Raw genomic sequence first — 12970 nt, 5'->3', positions numbered from 1 at the left:
GCATTTAAAGCAATTAAAACTCAAATTGAGTGTCACACCTAAACCAAAGGACGTATGCACACACCTCAACATGTATTTTGCTCAGGATGACCTCCTGAAGCCCATATGAGCATTAGTTTGACTACACAACTCATTCCTATAAAGATACATTGATACTCACAAAACGTGCTCAGCTCGGGCTGAAAATGCATTTAAAGCAATAAAAACTCAAATTGAGTGTCACGCCTAAACCAAAGGACTTATGCACACACTTCAACATGTGTTTTGTTCAGGATGACCTCCTGAAGCCTAAATGAGCAATAATTTGACCACACAACTCATTCCTATGAAGATACATTCAAACTCAAAAAAAGTGCTCAGCTCGGGCTGAAAATGCATTTAAAGCAATAAAAACTCAAATTGAGTGTCACACCTAAACCAAAGGACTTATGCACACACTTCAACATGTATTTTGTTCAGGATGACCTCCTGAAGCCCATATGAGCATTAATTTGACCACACAACTCATTCCTATGAAGATACATTCAAACTCACAAAACGTGCTCAGCTCGGGCTGAAAATGCATTTAAAGCAATAAAAACTCAAATTGAGTGTCACGCCTAAACCAAAGGACTTATGCACACACTTCAACATGTATTTTGTTCACGATGACCACCTGAAGCCTAAATGAGCATTAATTTGACCACACAACTCATTCCTATGAAGATACATTCAAACTCACAAAACGCGCTCAACTCGGGCTGAAAATGCATTTAAAGCAATAAAAGCTCAAATTGAGTGTCACGCCTAAACCAAAGGACTTATGCACACACTTCAACATGTATTTTGTTCAGGATGACCTCCTGAAGCCCATATGAGCATTAATTTGACCACACAACTCATTCCTATGAGAATACATTCAAACTCACAAAACGCGCTCAACTCGGGCTGAAAATGCATTTAAAGCAATAAAAACTCAAATTGAGTGTCACGCCTAAACCAAAGGACTTATGCACACACTTCAACATGTATTTTGTTCAGGATGACCACCTGACGCCTAAATGAGCATTAATTTGACCACACAACTCATTCCTATGAAGATACATTCAAAGTCAGAAAACGCGCTCAGCTCGGGCTGAAAATGCATTTAATTTAAAGCAATAAAAACTCAAATTGAGTGTCACGCCTAAACCAAAGGACTTATGCACACACTTCAACATGTATTTAGTTCAGGATGACCACCTGAAGCCTAAATGAGCATTAATTTGACTACACAACTCATTCCTATGAAGATACATTCAAACTCACAAAACGTGCTCAGCTCGGGCTGAAAATGCATTTAAAGCAATTAAAACTCAAATTGAGTGTCACACCTAAACCAAAGGACTTATGCACACACTTCAACATGTATTTTGTTCAGGATGACCACCTGAAGCCTAAATGAGCATTAATTTGACCACACAACTCATTCCTATGAAGATACATTCAAACTCACAAAACTTGCTCAGCTCGGGCTGAAAATGCATTTAAAGCAATAAAAACTCAAATTGAGTGTCACGCCTAAACCAAAGGACTTATGCACACACTTCAACATGTATTTTGTTCAGGATGACCTCCTGAAGCCTAAATGAGCAATAATTTGACCACACAACTCATTCCTATGAAGATACATTCAAACTCAAAAAACGTGCTCAGCTCGGTCTGAAAATGCATTTAAAGCAATAAAAGCTCAAATTGAGTGTCACGCCTAAACCAAAGGACTTATGCACACACTTCAACATGTATTTTGTTCAGGATGACCTCCTGAAGCCCATATGAGCATTAATTTGACCACACAACTCATTCCTATGAGAATACATTCAAACTCACAAAACGCGCTCAACTCGGGCTGAAAATGCATTTAAAGCAATAAAAACTCAAATTGAGTGTCACGCCTAAACCAAAGGACTTATGCACACACTTCAACATGTATTTTGTTCAGGATGACCACCTGACGCCTAAATGAGCATTAATTTGACCACACAACTCATTCCTATGAAGATACATTCAAAGTCAGAAAGCGCGCTCAGCTCGGGCTGAAAATGCATTTAATTTAAAGCAATAAAAACTCAAATTGAGTGTCACGCCTAAACCAAAGGACTTATGCACACACTTCAACATGTATTTAGTTCAGGATGACCACCTGAAGCCTAAATGAGCATTAATTTGACTACACAACTCATTCCTATGAAGATACATTCAAACTCACAAAACGTGCTCAGCTCGGGCTGAAAATGCATTTAAAGCAATTAAAACTCAAATTGAGTGTCACACCTAAACCAAAGGACTTATGCACACACTTCAACATGTATTTTGTTCAGGATGACCACCTGAAGCCTAAATGAGCATTAATTTGACCACACAACTCATTCCTATGAAGATACATTCAAACTCACAAAACTTGCTCAGCTCGGGCTGAAAATGCATTTAAAGCAATAAAAACTCAAATTGAGTGTCACGCCTAAACCAAAGGACTTATGCACACACTTCAACATGTATTTTGTTCAGGATGACCTCCTGAAGCCTAAATGAGCAATAATTTGACCACACAACTCATTCCTATGAAGATACATTCAAACTCAAAAAACGTGCTCAGCTCGGTCTGAAAATGCATTTAAAGCAATAAAAACTCAAATTGAGTGTCACACCTAAACCAAAGGACTTATGCACACACTTCAACATGTGTTTTGTTCAGGATGACCTCCTGAAGCCTAAATGAGCAATAATTTGACCACACAACTCATTCCTATGAAGATACATTCAAACTCAAAAAACGTGCTCAGCTCGGGCTGAAAATGCATTTAAAGCAATAAAAACTCAAATTGAGTGTCACACCTAAACCAAAGGACTTATGCACACACTTCAACATGTATTTTGTTCAGGATGACCTCCTGAAGCCCATATGAGCATTAATTTGACCACACAACTCATTCCTATGAAGATACATTCAAACTCACAAAACGTGCTCAGCTCGGGCTGAAAATGCATTTAAAGCAATAAAAACTCAAATTGAGTGTCACGCCTAAACCAAAGGACTTATGCACACACTTCAACATGTATTTTGTTCACGATGACCACCTGACGCCTAAATGAGCATTAATTTGACCACACAACTCATTCCTATGAAGATACATTCAAAGTCAGAAAGCGCGCTCAGCTCGGGCTGAAAATGCATTTAATTTAAAGCAATAAAAACTCAAATTGAGTGTCACGCCTAAACCAAAGGACTTATGCACACACTTCAACATGTATTTAGTTCAGGATGACCACCTGAAGCCTAAATGAGCATTAATTTGACTACACAACTCATTCCTATGAAGATACATTCAAACTCACAAAACGTGCTCAGCTCGGGCTGAAAATGCATTTAAAGCAATTAAAACTCAAATTGAGTGTCACACCTAAACCAAAGGACTTATGCACACACTTCAACATGTATTTTGTTCAGGATGACCACCTGAAGCCTAAATGAGCATTAATTTGACCACACAACTCATTCCTATGAAGATACATTCAAACTCACAAAACTTGCTCAGCTCGGGCTGAAAATGCATTTAAAGCAATAAAAACTCAAATTGAGTGTCACGCCTAAACCAAAGGACTTATGCACACACTTCAACATGTATTTTGTTCAGGATGACCTCCTGAAGCCTAAATGAGCAATAATTTGACCACACAACTCATTCCTATGAAGATACATTCAAACTCAAAAAACGTGCTCAGCTCGGTCTGAAAATGCATTTAAAGCAATAAAAACTCAAATTGAGTGTCACACCTAAACCAAAGGACTTATGCACACACTTCAACATGTGTTTTGTTCAGGATGACCTCCTGAAGCCTAAATGAGCAATAATTTGACCACACAACTCATTCCTATGAAGATACATTCAAACTCAAAAAACGTGCTCAGCTCGGGCTGAAAATGCATTTAAAGCAATAAAAACTCAAATTGAGTGTCACACCTAAACCAAAGGACTTATGCACACACTTCAACATGTATTTGGTTCAGGATGACCTCCTGAAGCCCATATGAGCATTAATTTGACCACACAACTCATTCCTATGAAGATACATTCAAACTCACAAAACGTGCTCAGCTCGGGCTGAAAATGCATTTAAAGCAATAAAAACTCAAATTGAGTGTCACGCCTAAACCAAAGGACTTATGCACACACTTCAACATGTATTTTGTTCACGATGACCACCTGAAGCCTAAATGAGCATTAATTTGACCACACAACTCATTCCTATGAAGATACATTCAAACTCACAAAACGCGCTCAACTCGGGCTGAAAATGCATTTAAAGCAATAAAAGCTCAAATTGAGTGTCACGCCTAAACCAAAGGACTTATGCACACACTTCAACATGTATTTTGCTCAGGATGACCTCCTGAAGCCCATATGAGCATTAGTTTGACTACACAACTCATTCCTATAAAGATACATTGAAACTCACAAAACGTGCTCAGCTCGGGCTGAAAATGCATTTAAAGCAATAAAAACTCAAATTCAGTGTCACGCCTAAACCAAAGGACTTATGCACACACTTCAACATGTGTTTTGTTCAGGATGACCTCCTGAAGCCTAAATGAGCAATAATTTGACCACACAACTCATTCCTATGAAGATACATTCAAACTCAAAAAAAGTGCTCAGCTCGGGCTGAAAATGCATTTAAAGCAATAAAAACTCAAATTGAGTGTATCACCTAAACCAAAGGACTTATGCACACACTTCAACATGTATTTTGTTCAGGATGACCTCCTGAAGCCCATATGAGCATTAATTTGACCACACAACTCATTCCTATGAAGATACATTCAAACTCACAAAACGTGCTCAGCTCGGGCTGAAAATGCATTTAAAGCAATAAAAACTCAAATTGAGTGTCACGCCTAAACCAAAGGACTTATGCACACACTTCAACATGTATTTTGTTCATGATGACCACCTGAAGCCTAAATGAGCATTAATTTGACCACACAACTCATTCCTATGAAGATACATTCAAACTCACAAAACGCGCTCAACTCGGGCTGAAAATGCATTTAAAGCAATAAAAGCTCAAATTGAGTGTCACGCCTAAATCAAAGGACTTATGCACACACTTCAACATGTATTTTGTTCAGGATGACCTCCTGAAGCCCATATGAGCATTAATTTGACCACACAACTCATTCCTATGAGAATACATTCAAACTCACAAAACGCGCTCAACTCGGGGTGAAAATGCATTTAAAGCAATAAAAACTCAAATTGAGTGTCACGCCTAAACCAAAGGACTTATGCACACACTTCAACATGTATTTTGTTCAGGATGACCACCTGACGCCTAAATGAGCATTAATTTGACCACACAACTCATTCCTATGAAGATACATTCAAAGTGAGAAAGCGCGCTCAGCTCGGGCTGAAAATGCATTTAATTTAAAGCAATAAAAACTCAAATTGAGTGTCACGCCTAAACCAAAGGACTTATGCACACACTTCAACATGTATTTAGTTCAGGATGACCACCTGAAGCCTAAATGAGCATTAATTTGACTACACAACTCATTCCTATGAAGATACATTCAAACTCACAAAACGTGCTCAGCTCGGGCTGAAAATGCATTTAAAGCAATTAAAACTCAAATTGAGTGTCACACCTAAACCAAAGGACTTATGCACACACTTCAACATGTATTTTGTTCAGGATGACCACCTGAAGCCTAAATGAGCATTAATTTGACCACACAACTCATTCCTATGAAGATACATTCAAACTCACAAAACGCGCTCAGCTCGGGCTGAAAATGCATTTAAAGCAATAAAAACTCAAATTGAGTGTCACACCTAAACCAAAGGACTTATGCACACACTTCAACATGTATTTAGTTCAGGATGACATCCTGAAGCCCATATGAGCATTAATTTGACTACACAACTCATTCCTATGAAGATACATTCAAACTCACAAACCGTGCTCAACTCGGGCTGAAAATGCATTTAAAGCAATAAAAACTCAAATTGAGTGTCACGCCTAAACCAAAGGACTTATGCACACACTTCAACATGTATTTTGTTCAGGATGACCTCCTGAAGCCCATATGAGCATTAATTTGACTACACAACTCATTCCTATGAAGATACATTCAAACTCACAAAACGTGCTCAGCTCGGGCTGAAAATGCATTTAAAGCAATAAAAACTCAAATTGAGTGTCACGCCTAAACCAAAGGACTTATGCACACACTTCAACATGTATTTAGTTCAGGATGACCACCTGAAGCCTAAATGAGCATTAATTTGACCACACAACTCATTCCTATGAAGATACATTCAAACTCACAAAACGTGCTCAGCTCGGGCTGAAAATGCATTTAAAGCAATAAAAATTCAAATTGAGTGTCACGCCTAAACCAAAGGACTTATGCACACACTTCAACATGTATTTTGTTCAGGATGACCTCCTGAAGCCCATATGAGCATTAATTTGACCACACAACTCATTCCTATGAAGATACATTCAAACTCACAAAACGTGCTCAGCTCGGGCTGAAAATGCATTTAAAGCAATAAAAACTCAAATTGAGTGTCACGCCTAAACCAAAGGACTTATGCACACACTTCAACATGTATTTTGTTCAGGATGACCACCTGACACCTAAATGAGCATTAATTTGACCACACAACTCATTCCTATGAAGATACATTCAAACTCACAAAACGTGCTCAGCTCGGGCTGAAAATGCATTTAAAGCAATAAAAACTCAAATTGAGTGTCACGCCTAAACCAAAGGACTTATGCACACACTTCAACATGTATTTAGTTCAGGATGACCACCTGAAGCCTAAATGAGCATTAATTTGACCACACAACTCATTCCTATGAAGATACATTCAAACTCACAAAACGTGCTCAGCTCGGGCTGAAAATGCATTTAAAGCAATAAAAATTCAAATTGAGTGTCACGCCTAAACCAAAGGACTTATGCACACACTTCAACATGTATTTTGTTCAGGATGACCTCCTGAAGCCCATATGAGCATTAATTTGACCACACAACTCATTCCTATGAAGATACATTCAAACTCACAAAACGTGCTCAGCTCGGGCTGAAAATGCATTTAAAGCAATAAAAACTCAAATTGAGTGTCACGCCTAAACCAAAGGACTTATGCACACACTTCAACATGTATTTTGTTCAGGATGACCACCTGACACCTAAATGAGCATTAATTTGACCACACAACTCATTCCTATGAAGATACATTCAAACTCACAAAACGTGCTCAGCTCGGGCTGAAAATGCATTTAAAGCAATAAAAACTCAAATTGAGTGTCAAGCCTTCACCAAAGGACTTATGCACACACTTCAACATGTATTTTGTTCAGGATGACCTCCTGAAGCCCATATGAGCATTAATTTGACCACACAACTCATTCCTATGAAGATACATTCAAACACACAAAACGTGCTCAGCTCGGCCTGAAAATGCATTTAAAGCAATAAAAACTCAAATTGAGTGTCACGCCTAAACCAAAGGACTTATGCACACACTTCAACATGTATTTTGTTCAGGATGACCACCTGACGCCTAAATGAGCATTAATTTGACCACACAACTCATTCCTATGAAGATACATTCAAACTCACAAAACGCGCTCAGCTCGGGCTGAAAATGCATTTAAAGCAATAAAAACTCAAATTGAGTGTCACGCCTAAACCAAAGGACTTATGCACACACTACAACATGTATTTTGTTCAGGGTGACCTCCTGAAGCCTAAATAAGCATTAATTTGACCACACAACTCATTCCTATGAAGATACATTCAAACTCACAAAACGCGCTCAGCTCGGGCTGAAAATGCATTTAAAGCAATAAAAACTCAAATTGAGTGTCACGCCTAAACCAAAGGACTTATGCACACACTTCAACATGTATTTTGTTCAGGATGACCTCCTGAAGCCCATATGAGCATTAATTTGACCACACAACTCATTCCTATGAAGATACATTCAAACACACAAAACGTGCTCAGCTCGGCCTGAAAATGCATTTAAAGCAATAAAAACTCAAATTGAGTGTCACGCCTAAACCAAAGGACTTATGCACACACTTCAACATGTATTTTGTTCAGGATGACCACCTGACGCCTAAATGAGCATTAATTTGACCACACAACTCATTCCTATGAAGATACATTCAAACTCACAAAACGCGCTCAGCTCGGGCTGAAAATGCATTTAAAGCAATAAAAACTCAAATTGAGTGTCACGCCTAAACCAAAGGACTTATGCACACACTACAACATGTATTTTGTTCAGGGTGACCTCCTGAAGCCTAAATAAGCATTAATTTGACCACACAACTCATTCCTATGAAGATACATTCAAACTCACAAAACGCGCTCAGCTCGGGCTGAAAATGCATTTAAAGCAATAAAAACTCAAATTGAGTGTCACGCCTAAACCAAAGGACTTATGCACACACTTCAACATGTATTTTGTTCAGGATGACCTCCTGAAGCCCATATGAGCATTAATTTGACTACACAACTCATTCCTATGAAGATACATTCAAACTCACAAAACGTGCTCAGCTCGGCCTGAAAATGCATTTAAAGCAATAAAAACTCAAATTGAGTGTCACGCCTAAACCAAAGGACTTATGCACACACTTCAACATGTATTTTGTTCAGGATGACCACCTGACGCATAAATGAGCATTAATTTGACCACACAACTCATTCCTATGAAGATACATTCAAAGTCAGAAAGCGCGCTCAGCTCGGGCTGAAAATGCATTTAATTTAAATCAATAAAAACTCAAATTGAGTGTCACGCCTAAACCAAAGGACTTATGCACACACTTCAACATGTATTTAGTTCAGGATGACCACCTGAAGCCTAAATGAGCATTAATTTGACTACACAACTCATTCCTATGAAGATACATTCAAACTCACAAAACGTGCTCAGCTCGGGCTGAAAATACATTTAAAGCAATTAAAACTCAAATTGAGTGTCACACCTAAACCAAAGGACTTATGCACACACTACAACATGTATTTTGTTCAGGGTGACCTCCTGAAGCCTAAATAAGCATTAATTTGACCACACAACTCATTCCTATGAAGATACATTCAAACACACAAAACGTGCTCAGCTCGGCCTGAAAATGCATTTAAAGCAATAAAAACTCAAATTGAGTGTCACGCCTAAACCAAAGGACTTATGCACACACTTCAACATGTATTTTGTTCAGGATGACCACCTGACGCCTAAATGAGCATTAATTTGACCACACAACTCATTCCTATGAAGATACATTCAAACTCACAAAACGCGCTCAGCTCGGGCTGAAAATGCATTTAAAGCAATAAAAACTCAAATTGAGTGTCACGCCTAAACCAAAGGACTTATGCACACACTACAACATGTATTTTGTTCAGGGTGACCTCCTGAAGCCTAAATAAGCATTAATTTGACCACACAACTCATTCCTATGAAGATACATTCAAACTCACAAAACGCGCTCAGCTCGGGCTGAAAATGCATTTAAAGCAATAAAAACTCAAATTGAGTGTCACGCCTAAACCAAAGGACTTATGCACACACTTCAACATGTATTTTGTTCAGGATGACCTCCTGAAGCCCATATGAGCATTAATTTGACTACACAACTCATTCCTATGAAGATACATTCAAACTCACAAAACGTGCTCAGCTCGGCCTGAAAATGCATTTAAAGCAATAAAAACTCAAATTGAGTGTCACGCCTAAACCAAAGGACTTATGCACACACTTCAACATGTATTTTGTTCAGGATGACCACCTGACGCATAAATGAGCATTAATTTGACCACACAACTCATTCCTATGAAGATACATTCAAAGTCAGAAAGCGCGCTCAGCTCGGGCTGAAAATGCATTTAATTTAAATCAATAAAAACTCAAATTGAGTGTCACGCCTAAACCAAAGGACTTATGCACACACTTCAACATGTATTTAGTTCAGGATGACCACCTGAAGCCTAAATGAGCATTAATTTGACTACACAACTCATTCCTATGAAGATACATTCAAACTCACAAAACGTGCTCAGCTCGGGCTGAAAATACATTTAAAGCAATTAAAACTCAAATTGAGTGTCACACCTAAACCAAAGGACTTATGCACACACCTCAACATGTATTTTGCTCAGGATGACCTCCTGAAGCCCATATGAGCATTAGTTTGACTACACAACTCATTCCTATAAAGATACATTGAAACTCACAAAACGTGCTCAGCTCGGGCTGAAAATGCATTTAAAGCAATAAAAACTCAAATTGAGTGTCACGCCTAAACCAAAGGACTTATGCACACACTTCAACATGTGTTTTGTTCAGGATGACCTCCTGAAGCCTAAATGAGCAATAATTTGACCACACAACTCATTCCTGTGAAGATACATTCAAACTCAAAAAAAGTGCTCAGCTCGGGCTGAAAATGCATTTAAAGCAATAAAAACTCAAATTGAGTGTCACACCTAAACCAAAGGACTTATGCACACACTTCAACATGTATTTTGTTCAGGATGACCTCCTGAAGCCCATATGAGCATTAATTTGACCACACAACTCATTCCTATGAAGATACATTCAAACTCACAAAACGTGCTCAGCTCGGGCTGAAAATGCATTTAAAGCAATAAAAACTCAAATTGAGTGTCACGCCTAAACCAAAGGACTTATGCACACACTTCAACATGTATTTTGTTCACGATGACCACCTGAAGCCTAAATGAGCATTAATTTGACCACACAACTCATTCCTATGAAGATACATTCAAACTCACAAAACGCGCTCAACTCGGGCTGAAAATGCATTTAAAGCAATAAAAGCTCAAATTGAGTGTCACGCCTAAACCAAAGGACTTATGCACACACTTCAACATGTATTTTGTTCAGGATGACCTCCTGAAGCCCATATGAGCATTAATTTGACCACACAACTCATTCCTATGAGAATACATTCAAACTCACAAAACGCGCTCAACTCGGGCTGAAAATGCATTTAAAGCAATAAAAACTCAAATTGAGTGTCACGCCTAAACCAAAGGACTTATGCACACACTTCAACATGTATTTTGTTCAGGATGACCACCTGACGCCTAAATGAGCATTAATTTGACCACACAACTCATTCCTATGAAGATACATTCAAAGTCAGAAAGCGCGCTCAGCTCGGGCTGAAAATGCATTTAATTTAAAGCAATAAAAACTCAAATTGAGTGTCACGCCTAAACCAAAGGACTTATGCACACACTTCAACATGTATTTAGTTCAGGATGACCACCTGAAGCCTAAATGAGCATTAATTTGACTACACAACTCATTCCTATGAAGATACATTCAAACTCACAAAACGTGCTCAGCTCGGGCTGAAAATGCATTTAAAGCAATTAAAACTCAAATTGAGTGTCACACCTAAACCAAAGGACTTATGCACACACTTCAACATGTATTTTGTTCAGGATGACCACCTGAAGCCTAAATGAGCATTAATTTGACCACACAACTCATTCCTATGAAGATACATTCAAACTCACAAAACTTGCTCAGCTCGGGCTGAAAATGCATTTAAAGCAATAAAAACTCAAATTGAGTGTCACGCCTAAACCAAAGGACTTATGCACACACTTCAACATGTATTTTGTTCAGGATGACCTCCTGAAGCCTAAATGAGCAATAATTTGACCACACAACTCATTCCTATGAAGATACATTCAAACTCAAAAAACGTGCTCAGCTCGGGCTGAAAATGCATTTAAAGCAATAAAAACTCAAATTGAGTGTCACACCTAAACCAAAGGACTTATGCACACACTTCAACATGTGTTTTGTTCAGGATGACCTCCTGAAGCCTAAATGAGCAATAATTTGACCACACAACTCATTCCTATGAAGATACATTCAAACTCAAAAAACGTGCTCAGCTCGGGCTGAAAATGCATTTAAAGCAATAAAAACTCAAATTGAGTGTCACACCTAAACCAAAGGACTTATGCACACACTTCAACATGTATTTTGTTCAGGATGACCTCCTGAAGCCCATATGAGCATTAATTTGACCACACAACTCATTCCTATGAAGATACATTCAAACTCACAAAACGTGCTCAGCTCGGGCTGAAAATGCATTTAAAGCAATAAAAACTCAAATTGAGTGTCACGCCTAAACCAAAGGACTTATGCACACACTTCAACATGTATTTTGTTCACGATGACCACCTGAAGCCTAAATGAGCATTAATTTGACCACACAACTCATTCCTATGAAGATACATTCAAACTCACAAAACGCGCTCAACTCGGGCTGAAAATGCATTTAAAGCAATAAAAGCTCAAATTGAGTGTCACGCCTAAACCAAAGGACTTATGCACACACTTCAACATGTATTTTGCTCAGGATGACCTCCTGAAGCCCATATGAGCATTAGTTTGACTACACAACTCATTCCTATAAAGATACATTGAAACTCACAAAACGTGCTCAGCTCGGGCTGAAAATGCATTTAAAGCAATAAAAACTCAAATTGAGTGTCACGCCTAAACCAAAGGACTTATGCACACACTTCAACATGTGTTTTGTTCAGGATGACCTCCTGAAGCCTAAATGAGCAATAATTTGACCACACAACTCATTCCTATGAAGATACATTCAAACTCAAAAAAAGTGCTCAGCTCGGGCTGAAAATGCATTTAAAGCAATAAAAACTCAAATTGAGTGTATCACCTAAACCAAAGGACTTATGCACACACTTCAACATGTATTTTGTTCAGGATGACCTCCTGAAGCCCATATGAGCATTAATTTGACCACACAACTCATTCCTATGAAGATACATTCAAACTCACAAAACGTGCTCAGCTCGGGCTGAAAATGCATTTAAAGCAATAAAAACTCAAATTGAGTG

The sequence above is a fragment of the Hippocampus guttulatus genome, chromosome 14, assembly GCF_054856545.1.
Source record: "Hippocampus guttulatus isolate MCC_2025c chromosome 14, RoL_Hgut_1.0, whole genome shotgun sequence".
Lineage (NCBI taxonomy): Eukaryota > Metazoa > Chordata > Actinopteri > Syngnathiformes > Syngnathidae > Hippocampus > Hippocampus guttulatus.
Note: the sequence above shows the minus strand (reverse complement) of the source record.